General features: G+C 41.6%; 1 long non-coding RNA gene across 1 annotated transcript; it reads right to left on the bottom strand.

Moving 5' to 3' along the window:
• Positions 1-3,124: 3,124 nt before the first annotated feature.
• On the bottom strand, positions 3,125-14,372 carry LOC121812674. Its single transcript, XR_006053236.1, has 3 exons — positions 13,804-14,372; positions 6,571-7,456; positions 3,125-4,164 (listed from the first exon to the last, which is right to left on the bottom strand). It is a non-coding gene; the product is annotated as an uncharacterized LOC121812674 (long non-coding RNA).
• Between the last annotated feature and the right edge of the window lie 2,302 nt (positions 14,373-16,674).

Below are 16,674 nucleotides of genomic sequence, written 5' to 3'. Positions count from 1 at the left end.
ACAGAAACATAAAACCACATTTTGATAATTACCAGTTCTGTTAATTTGGGGTAGCTGGGATCTAAATCTTCCTTTGAGTGGTGGTCTAATAAATTTGTTAAGCACTGTAGATGTTTAATATCACCAAAATTATCTGATTAACTGTTTTAAATTCAATTTTTTCCTGAAGTCACTGTCAGCTCTTTCTAAAGAGGGCAGAAAAAATTTAAATATGCATCATAAAAAAAGTCTTTTGCATTCACCAGTTTCTGTCTCAGCTGTAAATTGACATTACGGGATTTCAAAATAAAAGTTCCACTTTTTCTACACATTCTCACTTTTTTTGCAAGCTCTCACATTTTACAACATATTTACCTTCACAGTTTTATTTTTCATGTTCATTTTAAATGTTATGTTTATTTTAAATATCTTAGAATTTAATAGCTGCTTAACAGTCTGCTTGGTGAACATGAACTAAATACAATCTTAGCATCTTCAAGTAATAAAGACATATGTAGGCAAGAAGCCTGGGACCCATTTTAGACCCTTGGCAAACTGTGTGATAATCTGTTCACCGAGGATTCCTAAACACCCATAGATATCCACACATGCATGTCCAAGTAATTGGGTAAAAAGGAACATAACATAATAACGGGCACGTACACAAACATACACACAGGAATATATCTGTGTGTACACAAATAGTTCAGAGATACCAATAAGTAATCCACACATGTACCGAATGGGCATAAAACTCCCAACTTTTCAAACACACACACTTTTCTCACACTCCACCAACCACAGTGTTTAGTCTCTGTGCTGCCTCGGCTCACATAAATTTTTAAAGGAAGGCTTTTATTACGCTTTGGTTTTATTTCTGAGTAATGCCCCCGTGCATCTCTGAGCAACTATTCCAGCAGGGGAGTTTATGAGCATGCATGATATTTGCTGAATGCAATTACATTCCAGCATGGTTGTTGGTTTGCATCTGAAGGTGCAGCGATGATGCAGAGATATGACAGGGAGGACTGTGTCCCGCAGTCTAATGTTGTCTTAATATTCACACTGCATTGTGTACTGGAGGTGTGTTTCCTCTCATCACTGAACAGAAGCATGGCTGCAAAAGACTCTCGGGAGTGGATGGAATAGTAAATAACCCACACTTTAAAACATCAGTGAAATGAACTTTTGTCATTTCTTGTTGATGTCAAAATTACAAAAATATCAGTGGTGATGCAGATATAAAGTGCGAACGCTGTTCTACGTTATGTCCAAGATGTTCACCTTGAAATAAAGGAGGACTCTTTGTTAATCTGACAGTAATCATGAACACACATAGTGTCCCCTTTTTGTTAAAGTCCCAGTGGTGATCTGGACACTTCTGAAGCAAAAAAGTAGGAAAAACTCAGGGGTAAGAGGCGCCACCTGAATAGCTGGAATCTGTATCGTGGGTTGTACTCACTAACCCTTACCTTATATTGTCTTAAAGATACACCACACAATTGTGACTGTTACAAATCTTATCCTGGGCATCACTCAGGTATGGAAAAATTACAAAAAAGTAGTAACTTTGAGTTTTTTTGGTCTTCTTTGTGCCAGGATTTGGTAACCAGTTAAAGGACTGAAAGAAATCATACATCAAATGTAATTTGTTTATGACTGATAAAGAATTGTGTGTCAGAAAAAGAAAACCATCAATGATAAACAAAAGTGTACTCTCAGTTTGAATACATCTATGTGTGTCTGAGTGGCGTCATTCATATCCAGCGTGCCAGAAGTTTCCCAGCCTGGATCTAAACTCACACCAAAACACACTGCAACACAGCGCACACCACACAATGTTCAATTACTGCGCTCAGCATCCCCTGGAGTGCTGCATGATTGCTCCTTTAAGAGAACCTATTTGATACTGTACATTACACAGGGAGCCAAAGGACATCGGTCATAGCAGAGAGGAACACCAGGTAAACAGGATGCAGAGCGGTTATGGAGAAGGAGAGGTAAGAAGGTAATTTACTGCTTTCAGACTACTGTAGGACTCAGACTGCTGCATCTCTGCACCAACAGGACACAGAGGCGTTTTGTTCAGGGTACAGTCAAACAAAGCTGGTGTTGTTGCCTGAACTCTGTGTTTGTGGAGCTGACGGTTTTTATTATAAAAAAGAAGCTAAAATCAACAATATATTTATCCTGCTAACAAATATTCTACATTCAGTCAAAGACTGATGCTGTTCTCTCAGCTTATACCTGCTTAAAAGGATCCACATCACATTTCTTTACACAGTAAATTACAAATTACAAACTATCGCACTAGTAAAATATAATAAGGTATCTTTCTAAATTTAATGAGGTTAAAAATAAAAGAGAGTCATAGATTAGAAAGTGAATACTTGATAAAGCTTCTTTCAGTCAAATTATTCATGTTTAGTATCACAAAGAAAGATTAAATAGGACCTATCATGATACTCCTTCTTTCCTTTCATCTCCTGTTCCCATAGAGGACGTTCATATTAAACATGTTTCAAATAACGAGGTCACAGTATGTCCAAGCACTTCCTGTGAGACAGAAGCTCAGGCTTTAGGCTGCTCGAAATGCTTAGTCTCAGGCTGGATTTTATATTCTTAACACTTTTTAAACAATACGTTTTCAAGCAGATAAATACAGATTATTTAAAAATGTGAATCATGCAAAGTTCCTTTTGTGGACTCCAGAAAAACTGTAAGCTCGTCTGTTAGGCCAAGTTAGACCGACAGTTTCAGAAGTGCTGCATGATTTAATGCTGTCGCTGTTTTTCTATTTTCAGACTCTGAATCTTTACCTGCGTAAATCTTTACCTTTGGTATCTTGCTGCTGCTGTCGTTTCATAAAGGAATGAAAATAAAAATCAGTAGAATCTCTCTCCTCAACCAGTCGCGGCAGATGGCCGTCCCTCCCTGAGCCTGGTTCTGCTGGAGGTTTCTTCCTGTTAAAAGGGAGTTTTTTCTTCCCACTGTTTCCAAAGTGCTTGCTCATAGGGGGTCATATGATTGTTGGGTTTTTCTGTATGTGTTATTGTACGGTCTACCTTACAATACAAAACACCTTGAGGTGACTGTTCTTGTGATTTGGCACTGTATAAATAAAACTGAATTGAACTGAAAACACAGAAATATTCAAATCCAGCTCCAGTGAGTACCATGAGCTTCTTTCTGATGGTGTCTTATTTCAGATGAGCTGTTAAATGCAGTCTCTTAAATATCGACCTTTGCGTGTCTTCGTGATAACATCTCAGCAGGTGTCTCTGCGTTGCACTCAGAGGTCTCAGAAGCATTTAAAAGTGAAAGTTTGCACAAGAAAAAAACAAAAAACAAAAAACTAAACATTACTTGGCCCAAAATAGTATTTATTCATGTCATAAATCCTAATACACAGCCCAATATTCTTGTAATCTTTACTCTGGCGCTGAATATGATCATCTGGTGACAGATGAGACAGTGAAACTTGCTTATTTCCCCTTTTTCCTTTAAAAATGACACTTTAAAAAAATGACATTTTGGGTTAATAACATCTAAAAAAGGCTTTAAGAATAAATTGAAAACTGTGCTCAGAGCTGAAAGAAAGGACTGACTGATGGAGTTAAAGTGAGAAAAGAAAGAGTTCATGACCACAGATGACATTTTCCCCCCAAAAAAGGTGTTTATAAAGCTGAGTCTTCACACGTCAACAGACAGCAAAAGCTGGTTTCTAAAACTGAGAAAGAAGAGGAGGGGGAGGAGATGAAGAGGAGAAGTGTGACATCACGTGCGGTCCTGTCAATGCGATCACATCACCTAACTGTCTGACCTTTGAGACTGAGCCTTAAAGAGTGAAGCCGAGGCTGTTTCCCCTCCGTCCTGTCTGAGAGACGGCTGTCTGATCTGCTCACAGATGACTCAGTCAGCCGCAGGTACAGACACAGCTGTCTCCATCGCTTTGTTGATTTGTGTTGGAGTTCTGTGCTGTAAACGTGTCAAACTATCATGTAGCACTACATCCACATGACTGCACAAGTTTGACACTTTAGCATAAAGACATTTTTAAGCATTATTTCATGAGTTCAATCAGATTGAGTCAACATCAGGTGGACTGGCTGAATGGGCAGCATTCATTTAGTGGCATGACGAGTTTGGCTTGATGAACGATGAGTTTAAACCCACACATGAGACCTGTGGGCAACACGAAAAGTCTCGTTAGTACAGCTTATTAATATTTACAATTCATAATTCATCAATATTTTAGAGTTGTGCATCTTGCTATCATCTTACATCATAAGTGTGATCTAGGCTGTTGGAGAACATGAATATAACCAAGCTTTAAAGCCCTGTTAGTAACAAAGGAACATAAGGCTGAAAACAACTGTTTAAAGAATCATTTCTGAAGGTAAAATAGCCCGCTATCAGAAGATGGGCATGTTGAATTATTTGATCTTGTTTTTGATTTATTTTTCCCAACCTACAAATCCTTTGGACCGGCCTCTGCAGAGCAAAGGACACACAGTTAACTGATGCTGATGATGTAGAAGTGAGAACTGTCAGCTACCAATCAACAATCAGAGCAGGCAGAACTTCAATTCAATTCAATTCAATTCAATTTTATTTATATAGCGCCAAATCACAACAAAAGTCGCCTCAAGGCGCTTCATAGATACAGAGAAAAACCCAACAATCATATGACCCCCTATGAGCAAGCACTTTGGCGACAGTGGGAAGGAAAAACTCCCTTTTAACAGGAAGAAACCTTCGGCAGAACCAGGCTCAGGGAGGGGCGGCCATCTGCTGCGACCGGTTGGGGTGAGAGAAGGAAGACAGGATAAAGACATGCTGTGGAAGAGAGACAGAGGTTAATAACAGATATGATTCAACTTGAAGGGCCTCCATATGCACTCACTTAGCCAATGATCTGAGAGCCATCTGTAAATGAGAACTGATGTGCCAACCAATTGGTGCGTCTAAATCAGGGGTCTCAAACTCCAGTCCTTGAGGTCCGGTGTCCTGAGACCTTTCCATGTGTCCCTGTTGCAACACACCTGAATAGAATTAGTAGGTCATTAGCAAGATTCTATAGGACTGCATGCTGAGGTGAAAACTGAGACATTTGATTCGTGTTACAGCATCTCATGAGTGAATGAACAAGGTGCAATAAAAGTACTTTTAGAAGTACATTTTTCCAAATGCTTACATTTGCTTAAATTTACTTGAGTAGAGTTAAGGGTTGCCACTTCAACATGCAGTCAAGTTCTACACTCTTGCTAATGACCTACTAATTTTATTCAGGTGTGCTGAAGCAGGGACACATGGAAAAGTTTCAGGACACCAGCTCTCGAGGACTGGAGTTTAAGACTCCTGGTCTAAAACACTCTTTATTATAATTTTGTGTTTGGTGGGAATCGTGAAGCATTCTGAGGTAAACTCTCAAAGATTAGACAATAAATTCAGTGTAATCCCGAGACACTGATGTATGCAGTGATTGCTGAGGGGGGAAAAAGTTGTAGTTTTTTATCTTAAATCATCCTTAAAAAATGTTTAATATAACATGTTGAGACTCAATCATGAAAAAGCAAAAACCTGCAGCAAATCCATGAAAACACAAACTGTGTGTTAAATCTTAAATCCTACCTGCAGAAAAAGAGTTGAGAAAATACATTTAAAGGTAACTTCTGCAGATATCTTAATAATACATTAAATATTGGTCAGTTTCAGCTTAGAGGGTGTTGCTTTGGTTTGAGGCGGTGCTACACAGAGAGACATAAAACATTAAAGTTTTGGATTTTAGTGCCAATCAGAACATTAAAACATAAAGCTGCAGCTCAACTAAAATTTTATCAGGTGCTAAAAGTTCAAAGTCGAGATAATAACATGGTAGCGATAACAGCCCACACGCACAAACTCACACAGCTTAAGACCTCCTCAGAGAGCAACCCCCATGTAAAGAACTGTTGTAAGTACAAGATAGACTCACTTTTACAACTAATTAGTCCAGGCCTGTTTTCCACAGTTGGTCCCGAATGACAGATTGTGCTAAAACCACCAAGCTCGCTTTTTTCTTTCTCTCTCTGTGATAATACTTACAGGTCAACTGTATCCAAGAGCATTTTCTAATTCAGCGCAAGATTTCAGCCTCTTGCAAGAACAAACAAAATGAAATGAGGGTTTTAATGTTTGCTAAAGCAGTAACAAGGCGCTCGGTGCGGTCTGTAATAGCCACAGATAACAAATTCTTATCGTGTCTTTGCCATCTGCTCTCCATAAACGAACCGGAAATCTGCCTGCGTTGCCTCAGCCTTTCATTCCTCAAATCTGTTGGCACCAGCTGGCGAGGCAGCAGCGTTCAGGTGTGCGCAGAGAACAAGCCACCAACCTGGCATTTCAAGGTCATACAACACCTCTAATTACCACAAATGCAAAACATATACCCTTTTTTGGGAAATCTCTGAAGTAATTCCAGCACTGTGAAAATCACACACATTAAAGGACAAAATGAAACAGGATGGAGCTGAAGAGAGAGAACAGAGACGAGCGGAGGTTAGCTCAATGCTTGGTATTCAGTGAGGATTAAAGGTAGTTAACGCTGACCTTTAAAAGTCAGAAACACTTCAGTTATGAGTCACTCGGCTCTTTTTCTTCGTATGGTTCGCGACCTCGATGTCTCATTCGGCGTAATAAAGCTGAAGTTGTGATGGAGGCTGCAGGTCTGGGACTTCAGAGAAAATACAAAGAGAACAAAAAGCTGTGAAATGTTGCCTTATTAACATTTTCTTTGTGTCTCACTTGCGTGTGGACACCTTTGAAAGGATCTCTGAAAACATGCAACAGTTATTTTTGTATATTTTATGTGGTTATGCTAACTGATACTGTTATTATGTACATCAAATATTATTTTGCCAAGAAAAGTTGTCGGGACAATGGATCTTTGTGTTTTTGGTTAAGTTATACTCTTTGAATGATGCTTTTCTGTTTGTGTTATATTTATAGTTCCTGGTCTCCAGGTTTCTGCTCTGTTTCTGTGCCTCCTCTGTGTTCCTGGTGAAGGTTTAAGTCTGTTCTCCATGTGTTGAATGCTTAGTCTTAGTTCTCTGTCACCACATCTTCCCTGTGTTCCAAGTCTAGTTACTTTCGTCTCTGTGCTTCATGTTCCTTCTGAGTCTGTCTCAAGTCTGCATCTTTGCAAATGTCTTGTGTTTCCTGTTTTACATTGATAGTCCTTGTCCCAGATCAGTGTGTTCTGCTTTGCTTCTCGTTATGTCAGATTAGTCCCGGCTGCGTTTCCCTCCTGTTTTCATTCCCTCATTACTCCCCTGTGCACTTAAACTCTGTGTTTTCCTCCGTTGTTGTTGCGTCACACCCTCACAGTGCTATGGGTTTCCCCTCTGTGGTCCTAGACGATTCCTAGTTCCTGGTTTGTCTTCGTTGTCCGTGAGTCCTGCATTTGGGTCCCATTCTTCCTGCTACACTGCACAACCTTGACAAAAGCAGAAAGAAAGAAAATATAATGAGAAAATTACAGTTATTTTTTTTAATTGTCAGTGCAGCAATAACGGGTTTTGTCTATTGATAACAGAAGAACAAATGACTTAAGAATCATAAAGACAGAAATAAATCATTACCTATAGAAAAATCTCACTTGGCTACTTTTCCCTGCTAATGCACTAATTCATCTAATTCCCATTACACAGGAAGGGAAAGCTACTTAAAAAAAAAAGGCACTATAACTAGCTTACTAGCTATATGTAGCTAAGCCTGGCAGCTAATTTCATTTTATCTTCTACTTGTGTTTTTTAAAACTAGAACCATGGAGAGGTTACTCTGGATAATTCACTAACAAGTTTTAATACTCAAGCAAATTTATATGTACTGATAACATGCAGTCAGCAGCGCTGATGCTTTGATTGACAGGTGTCCCAGTAAAGGCAACTGTATTTGGCTTACTGGACTCAGTGAAGTGGACCTCTCCACTGTGTCTGTGCCATTGATGACTTTTACAGCTTTGTTAATAATATTATGGGCTGCTGTGTCGTACACCGATCTGAGCAGCTGGTGATTAAACTAATATTTTGTAGCAATTTTTTAGCGATTTTGTAGCAATAATTAGCTGTGCCTGCATGTTTATGAATATGGCTCACTCCCATCAAAGTATGAGAACTTCTACCTACAAAAAGCTAACCCGCTAACAGGAAGGCTTCAAAGTGCAGATCAATTAAGAGTTCACCAGCTCATATTTTTCTGCTCATATCTTTCAGGAACCTTTTTTTTTCTCTTTCCATCTCTGCCTTTCGGCGCCAGCATTTACGGCCAGGGTTTCAGCTCATGGCTGGAACAGGACGTAGTGCTCCTGTGTTTTTAGTCTGTTGCCGGGTCCTGTTAGGACAGGAAAGCGGACGAGGCATGACAGAGTTGGGAGAGGAGCAGGTGAGCCAACACACATGAATGCCAAGTGGATGGAAACAGGCTGTGTGTGTTTCTTTATTTCTGAAGTCGCCTACATTTCTGTAACTTATAACTTATAACTCAGGTTTACACTGAGCTCTAAATTCACTAAAATTCATAAAATTCCAATAACTGGAATCTTTAACTTAATTTAAATATTCATAATCTTCATTAAAACAGCTTGCAAGAAATGCAGCAGCATGTTTTGGATTCTAAAAGTGTCAGAAAGGCTCAGGCAGCCACTACAAATCCTCGTTTACAGATAAAACTTTCCTACAAAATGTTGTCATTCGTAATTTCTGTTTTAAGGCATTTTCTGTTTTATTTTGTAATTTCTGATCACTTCAGTCTGCTGTTCAGTTCAGCTTTGGTTGATTGAACACAGGTGACAAGGATGGACATAACACTGTCTCCTGGTAAATTACCGTATATACAGTACATACGTTCTCAGTAGCATGCACCAGTGTCTTTTTATTTGCACCTGACCTTTGAATTCTTGCTTGTTTATATCATTTGTTTCATTGGTCGAACTCCTGTGAGTAACATCTGTTTGTCTTTCCTCCTGCAACAGTCACACAATATGAACACAAAGAAACTCACTGTGGTGTGAATGAGACATGTCGAGTCCACAGATCAAGGTTTTGGGCCATCTTTATTAGTTCTGCTGCAGCTCTCAGCTGTTTGCCGCACATGCATCACACCACAACCAACAAACGCACAACCCCAATACCCCTACTTATGGCTGGCAGGCATGATTGCAGACGCGCGCAGGTGTGTCCACCTTCACTGCACGGCACCGCAAACTACGCCCCACCACACTCACATTCCAATGAAAGAATTGCTTTTGCGTGATTTTTTTTTTCCACAAAAAACCTTCAGTCTTGTAATTATCACTGAACATTTAAATCCTTTATAATTCTATACGTGAACAGCCTCACACAGAGAAACATGCTGCCCAGTACCTGGTAGAGATGCACTGATTCACAAGGACATAAATGTATGGATGGGAAAAGAAAACACGCATGCACACACACACACACACACACACACACACACACACACACACACACACACACACACACCCCTGGCTTGAAGTCAGAGTGACCATATCCCCCCCCCACCCTACCCCTCTGAGGACTGGCATCACATTAACACCTCAACACCTCTGGCAGATGGCAGAGGAGGACATTTTGTTAGGGAAAGAGGGGGCAAGCCAGCCTATTTTAGGCTAGTTACGTTTTTTTCTGTCCCCTGTGGTCTTTAAACCTTTCTATTTTTCACCGAGATAGATGCAAACATTTTCAGCATGGCCAGGAGGACATCGCAAATTAGACGCTTGTGCATAATTCCATCACTAATATGAAAAGAAACCATTCTATACGGGACACGTGACACGTCAGCCAAAGCGAAGGGAAACATGATATATTTTGTGCAGCTATGATAAACGACAGTTAGAGGAAATGTCTTTTGCATACAAATGTTTCTCTGAACCATCATTGTTACATCTACATACTGTCTCTGTCCTTCACTTCACCATCTTCTCTGCCTGTACACAAATGTTGAAAGAAATTACCATGAAATTGGGTTTGAGTATTTATTGTCCTCAGAGGCTGCTGTACCCGTAAAAAATTATACATTTTAAATACATTTTATTTAACTTTACCTCTGTTTCTAATGAACATACTAGTGGTTATCAAACTCTGGGTCCACTCCTGCAAAATATATCCTCTGCAGCTTAATAATTACAGTTAAACAGAGCTGAGTAAAAGCTGTTATCATGCCAATTGTTATTCCACTGAAATTCAGCTTATTGAAAAACTAAGATCATTAGCATATTAGAATGTCAGTGCCAGCATTTAGCTCAAAGCACCTTTGTTCCTGAGCACAGAATCAGCGTGACTCTTAAATTTGATTTATTGTCAGTACAAGAGGTTGATGGCCATCCTGCAGAATTTGCTTTCACCCGCTGATATCACCTTAGCATTGAAGAAACATGTGCAAATAGTCTTTGTAACTGCGTTTACATCTCATCATTAACCTTGGAGCACATTTGCATATTAAAGCCTTTAACAGCTCTTTGCAAACCTGCATAAAGTTACAAATCAAATGAAACTACAGCTTTCAGTTGATGCTTTTGATCTTTTTAGCAGAATTAGCAGATGAGCAGAGCTAAAAGATGTATGATTTTTTTAAAGGTTGAAGCCAGATAACTTTACCTTAAGACCTTCAGTTTTAATCAGACTTTCAAAGTTTATGGTCAAATCTCTAAATCCATCATCTAACACCAGTAGAAAGGAGTAACAGCATGTAATAAATGAGTGATGAAATAAATCATGTATAAAACCGGATGTGGTCTGCTGCTAAAAAAGAGATAATAAAGAGGAAAAAGGAGAAAAAAATAGCTGCTGTTGCTGGATCCTTATCACTGTGTGTCTGTCCTCCAGTGAATCATTATAGTGGTGTCCAGATGACAGACTGAAATTAGTGATGTGCATGTATTTCTGTATGTCCACGGGCAAAATCAAATTACCAGCCTTCTGTGGAGAGCGATGTTTGTTCCACAAAAGTCCTGCAGTCCTGAAGTTAAAATTATAATGCTAATTGCCTTTGTCTTCTGTCAATAATAATGCCATCTGGAGAGGACGGAGGGAGGGTAATAAAGTTGGGACAACATAAATTGCAGCTTTTTGCCAGAGGGAGAAAAAAACAGGGTAGAACCAAAAATGGATCCAAATGAATTCTGAAAATGGGATGCTGTCATGTGATCAAAGCATAAATGTTTCATTGTCAATCGCTTTTGTGTAACAAGTTGTTTTAGATCACAGATCCTGACTGCTCTATAGAAACACATTTGCAGTGCAGCGGTTTTATGGAAATAATCTTTGTTCAAACAAACTTCTGTAAGACAAAGCCCATATGGAAAAGAAATAGTAAAAACTTATAAAAGACTTGCATAAGATGTGGCCTACTTCATATAGTGAATCATATAAGGCTTGTATGATTTAGTCATGAAAGTGGCCACCTGGCAGAGGCCCCAGTCCACAAGATCTTCAATGCACACCTCTGGCAGAGCTTCAACAGCATTCCAAGGGAGAACTGGGGACATTGAGGGACATTGAGTGACTGAACATGGTCCAAATGGACCATGTTCAACAATTCCATTGCCGAACCCGCTGCACTGAGCTGTGACCACAAGGTGCCTGTCATGGTGGTAACCCCCGAACCAAATGGTGGACACCAGAGGTGAAGGGAGCCACCAGGCTGAAGAAGGAGTCCTATCAGGCTTGGTTAGCCTGTGGGACTTCGGAAGGAGCTGATAGATACCGACGGGCCAAGCGGAACACGGCTTGGGCAGTGGCTGAAACAAAAACTCGAGTGTAGGAGGAGTTCGGAGAGGACATGGAAGAAGACTTTTGGACTGTCTCGAAGAGATTCTGGCAAACCATCAGGCGATTCAGGAGGGGAAAGCAGTGTTCTACGTGTACTGTGTATAGTGTGAGTGGAGCAATGCTGGCTTCGACTGACAAAATTGTTGGGCGGTGGAAGGAATACTTTGAGGACCTCCTTAATCCCACTGGCACATAGTGACAGTAGAGGCGCTGCTGTCACTACGAGGCACTGCTCCTCCACATTCTTATCATATGCCTCCTGGATGAGGTGTTCCGGGCATGCCCCATTGGGACGAGGCCCTGGGGCAGACCCAGGACACGCTGGAGGGATTGTATCTTTTGGCTGGCCTGGGAACGCCTTGATGTAACCCCGGACAAGCTGGAGGAGGTGACCAGGGAGAGAGAGGTCTGGGTGTTGGAGTCAAATTGTTAAATGTTGTCATTGTGTTACTTAAATTTGTAAGTCTTAGTTCAAACTGTATGATAAAAGACATTCCTTTGTCTCTGACCACCTCTCCAGCCAGTGTAGTAAGCTTCCTGCTCTTATAACCTTTTTGTGGGCAGGAGGTCACACAAACGCACCCACAAACACACACACTCACATACATACACATCCACACATGCACACACGCACACACACACACATACACACGCACACACACACGTACATGCACACACACCGTGCTTACACATACACACATGTGTTTACACATGCATACACATGCTTTCACGTGCACACACATACACACATAGTGCCTTGTCTTTTGTAACCATAGGGGGGGTTTACAATGGGAGGTGCTTGTGTCGGGGTCATTGTGTGGTTGGATTCAGAGTGCTTTCCTGAGACACCAAGCAGGCCTCCCTTGCTAGCAAGTAAGAACTGATTGAAGCTGTTCATCTTGCTTCCTTGCTTCATGAGGAATAAGTTTCTAAACCAGCGCAGCCTGTGGAAGCGCAGACCCAACACTGGGCTTCTCTACTTAGGCTGCTGCCTCCGCGACCCGGGCCCAGATAAGCGGAAGAAGATGGATGGCTGGATGGATGGATAATCTGAAAGTTTCAGTTTGCCCTTTGGTGTTCTGTCTCTCTTTAACTACTTTTGCTCTCTTCTCCTTGCCCTCCCTCTTTTATGTCTTTGGTATGTGTAAGGGGCTACTAGCCCAGCTATATAGGGATGAAGAGGCGCACAGGCTGCCCTGAACGACTAAAGGGTGGTGGGATCTGAGTCCGTGACCCCCCCCCCTTAGTACAGTTGACCCGGATACTTACTGCTGTGTGTGGTTTTAGCTATCTGGCTGCTACAGGCACAGAAGAAGGGCTCCGGGGACCAGACCTGCAAAAATAACAGTGCCCGGCGCGCTGAATATTAACACAGCCTCGCTTACCTCCATTTTTTCTGTACCTAACCAGACAACTCGGGTGCCCCTACTCCAAGGCAACCTGGGTTGGGCAGAAGCATACAACAATGACTTTTAAACAACGTGGCCCCTTTTATTTGTTCGGATGGCCCTCATGAACCAAGACTGATTATCAATGTTAACAGGGCCCTGGAGAGTAAAGGGCGACAGCAAGGAAACTCCCCAAGACCAAAGAAATAAAAGAAATAAAATAAAATAAATCAAACAGGCCGGTGTGACCCAATGTTGTCAGTTCTCGACCCCGCCCAAACCACACTAGTCAAAGGAAAAGGGCGCAAAGCTCACAATACAGAAGAACAATTAAGGTTAACACAGAAATTCTCTTATCTAGAATGGTTAACACAGTTTCATCACATTACTTGCAATGTCCAAACACACAAAAAAAATAGTTCCAGTCTTTACAGTTCGATCCAGTGAATTGTCTCTGGTATGTGGAACCAATAAACAGTTCTAGGGGTAGCTGTCGTGAACCAGAGTTCCAGTCTGTTAGGCTGTCCAGAAATTCCACAGCTGGAGCAGAACATCCAGTCTCAGGTTCACAAAAAAACAAAGAAACAAAGAACACAGAACTGTACCTTCGCCTCCTGAGAAACGGGGCGTGAAGAACCAACGGGCTAGAAAAGAGCGATGCTCTCACATACGGCCAGCTGGAGCAGGGTGAACAACCAGAACGTCGTCTGAGTGGCAGGGTAATCCAAACACCGCCGACTCCTGAAGTCCTAAACGTCGGGTCCGCGGAATGTATCGGAGCGAAGCCGTCCAACTCCCCTCCCGGAAACACGCTAGTCCTTTGCCAGGCAGCCGGCCGTGCTGCCTCGCTTTCTATACGTGCTCTACAGTCAAATTCTACCTATAGTGATGGGAAACTGAGGTGAGTTAGAAGGGAACGGCTGCTAGCCTTAGCTCTCGCTTAGCTCCCCTACTCACGCTATCTCCATCGACACTACACCCCAGCGCCGCGCCTGGAGGTCCGCTGTAACTGGAGTCGGATTCCACATATGGAAGGAAACTCCACATAGACTCACTGCGGTCCCGTCCGCTGCCCCACTAACATCCCGGTTACTCTTTGTTCGGGTTAGTTCTGACCGCGGGACTTTCCTGGTGTCTTCGGTTGTAAGGCACGCACGCACTCCGAACCGCACCCCGCTCATTCCCAACAGCGCGTGCACGTACTCTCCTCAATACATCACTTCCTCCTGGCTTATTCAGACAGGCTGCTAAAGGCCCTACATGGCAGTTTTCCACAAGTTATAAGTATGTGCCCTCACATATGTAGTGTGACCAATAGTTAGGAATGCTCCCAGAACATGACTCTTTAAACAAATTCAACCCCAAACAGCATGAGTAACAAGAAGAAATGGGAGCATGAGGACCCTCTAATGTTCTGTTTTAGGATGCTGATGCTGCAAGACAAGTCAATATACAGCAAGAGATGCAGCTTTCACATACACGCACACACTTACCGACTGTCCTTCCTAAGTCCTCCTTTTCTTTTTAGCAGATATTATGCATTTTACCTCCAGCAATGATCATTTCAGTTTGTAAATCAAAAACAAACATTCACAATAAACCTGTAGACTGAATAACCAATGACATCAGAGATGCGATTCAGGTGTTTAATATTTATACACATGCTTGTATCTGCAGGGAGGGTTTATGCAGCAGTCACACACAAACACAAGCATCAGCTTAGAGAAGAGTACATCATTCCACACTTTGCGTCACACAACCTCAGACACATACTGTACAACCACACACACACACATTAGAAAAACAAGCATGCCCTCTCCTGGGGCGATGGAAGATCAACTCTGATGATTATCAGAGTCCATTGTGACACACTTGCTTTTGTGTGGCTTAAGAATGTATTGATCCACAGATAATATCAACCTTGAAATGCATATGCTGTCTGAGAGCTTATGGGTCCGTTAGAGTCGCTGTTCTTGGCGTTGTGAACGCTGCTGCATGTATAAAAGTCTTCACATCTGCTGGTGCCACAGGTTTGAACATACAAGGGCACGACTGTGCAGGTTTTAATGTTATATCAGTACAGAAGCTCTGAGATCCCCACATATACAGAGAGGAAAAAAACTGTTTATTTTGCAGGTTTGATTTCTTCTTCTCCTGCACAGCACTGACGTGGAGCACTTCTCTGAATGGCGACACCTATCGTTCAGAAGAATACTGCAGCAAGTACCTGCACCCTCAGTGCTGGTGTAAAAGGTATGAAGCTCTGGAGACATCGCTTGCATATGACATGACCAATTCAGTGAGTATAAAAGGTCCTTTAGACAACAGTGCAAGGGAATAAGTGGTCAAACATTTTTTAGCTTTCTAACAAAATCAGATATTAATCTACAGAGGCACAAAACAAGATAAAAACAGTTAATGTGCTGCAGGAAAGCTTTTCTTAATGTTTTTGCTTGTGCTTTGCACTGAATTTTAACATTCTGTTTCAAGCAACATAAATATGAGTGTACAAATATGGAGTTTTTCATGGACAAACTGTGGTTAAGTCCAACAAAAAAACAGTTCCAGCAGGCTGTTCCTCTCACCAGCTGAGGTCTCAGTTTAATTGCCTAAATGAGCACTGAAGTTCTCCAGCAGGACAATGAAGTCTCCAGCAGGGACATCTTCAAGCATCCTCCTCTGGGACTCTATAGGTTTTCATACAGTGAACTGCTGTGAACTTTTGCTGTCAGAACAGCCCTGACCCATCAAGGCATGGACCCCACCAGAGCCCTCAATGCATGCTGTGATCTTTTAAGTCCTGTCAGCTATGAGGTTTGGCCTTCATGGATCGGACTTGTTTGTCCAGCAGATCCTACAGATGCTCGATTGAATTGGGAGGTCAAGGGCAGGTCAAGTCAACACCTCAAACTTGTTGTTGTGCTCTTCAAACCATTGTTGCTGCTGTGGCAGGGGGCATCATCCTCCTGAAAGAGGCCACAGCCATCAGGGAGCACCGTTTCCATGAAAGGGTGTACATGTTCTGACATGTACCACCTAACTAAGCATTGTTGCAAAGTAACAGCCACGTGGATGGCAGGACCCAAGGTTTCCCAGCAGGTGTTCCCCAAGTAAGCAACGCACACACATACGGATATCCACCTGATAAAACACTCAGCTTTTCATACACATTCACTCCTCAAGTCAGTTAGTGCTATACAAATTGAGTAATTATGATTACTGCAAAGACTCCTGTATCTAAATATATGTAAATAATATTTACAGACATTCAAAATGTTAATAGTCCCGGCTTTTACACTGTTATTTAAAACTTCATTATTTTCACTTCCTGAGCAGGAAAAAAGATTTTTGAATAAATGGAAATAATCTAATAAGCCATTTGGCAGGCGGAGTCATCCGAGGTGCTTTGTCATTTTTAGTATGCCTCAATTCAGGAGATGCCGAACCTTTAGCACTGGCGGTGTTAGTGCCTTGCT

The sequence above is a fragment of the Haplochromis burtoni genome, unplaced genomic scaffold (genome assembly GCF_018398535.1).
Source record: "Haplochromis burtoni strain Fernald_Lab_line unplaced genomic scaffold, NCSU_Asbu1 Contig_727, whole genome shotgun sequence".
Classification (NCBI taxonomy): domain Eukaryota; kingdom Metazoa; phylum Chordata; class Actinopteri; order Cichliformes; family Cichlidae; genus Haplochromis; species Haplochromis burtoni.
The sequence above is the reverse complement of the archived record's forward strand: the minus strand, read 5'-3'. Positions and strand labels throughout refer to the sequence as shown.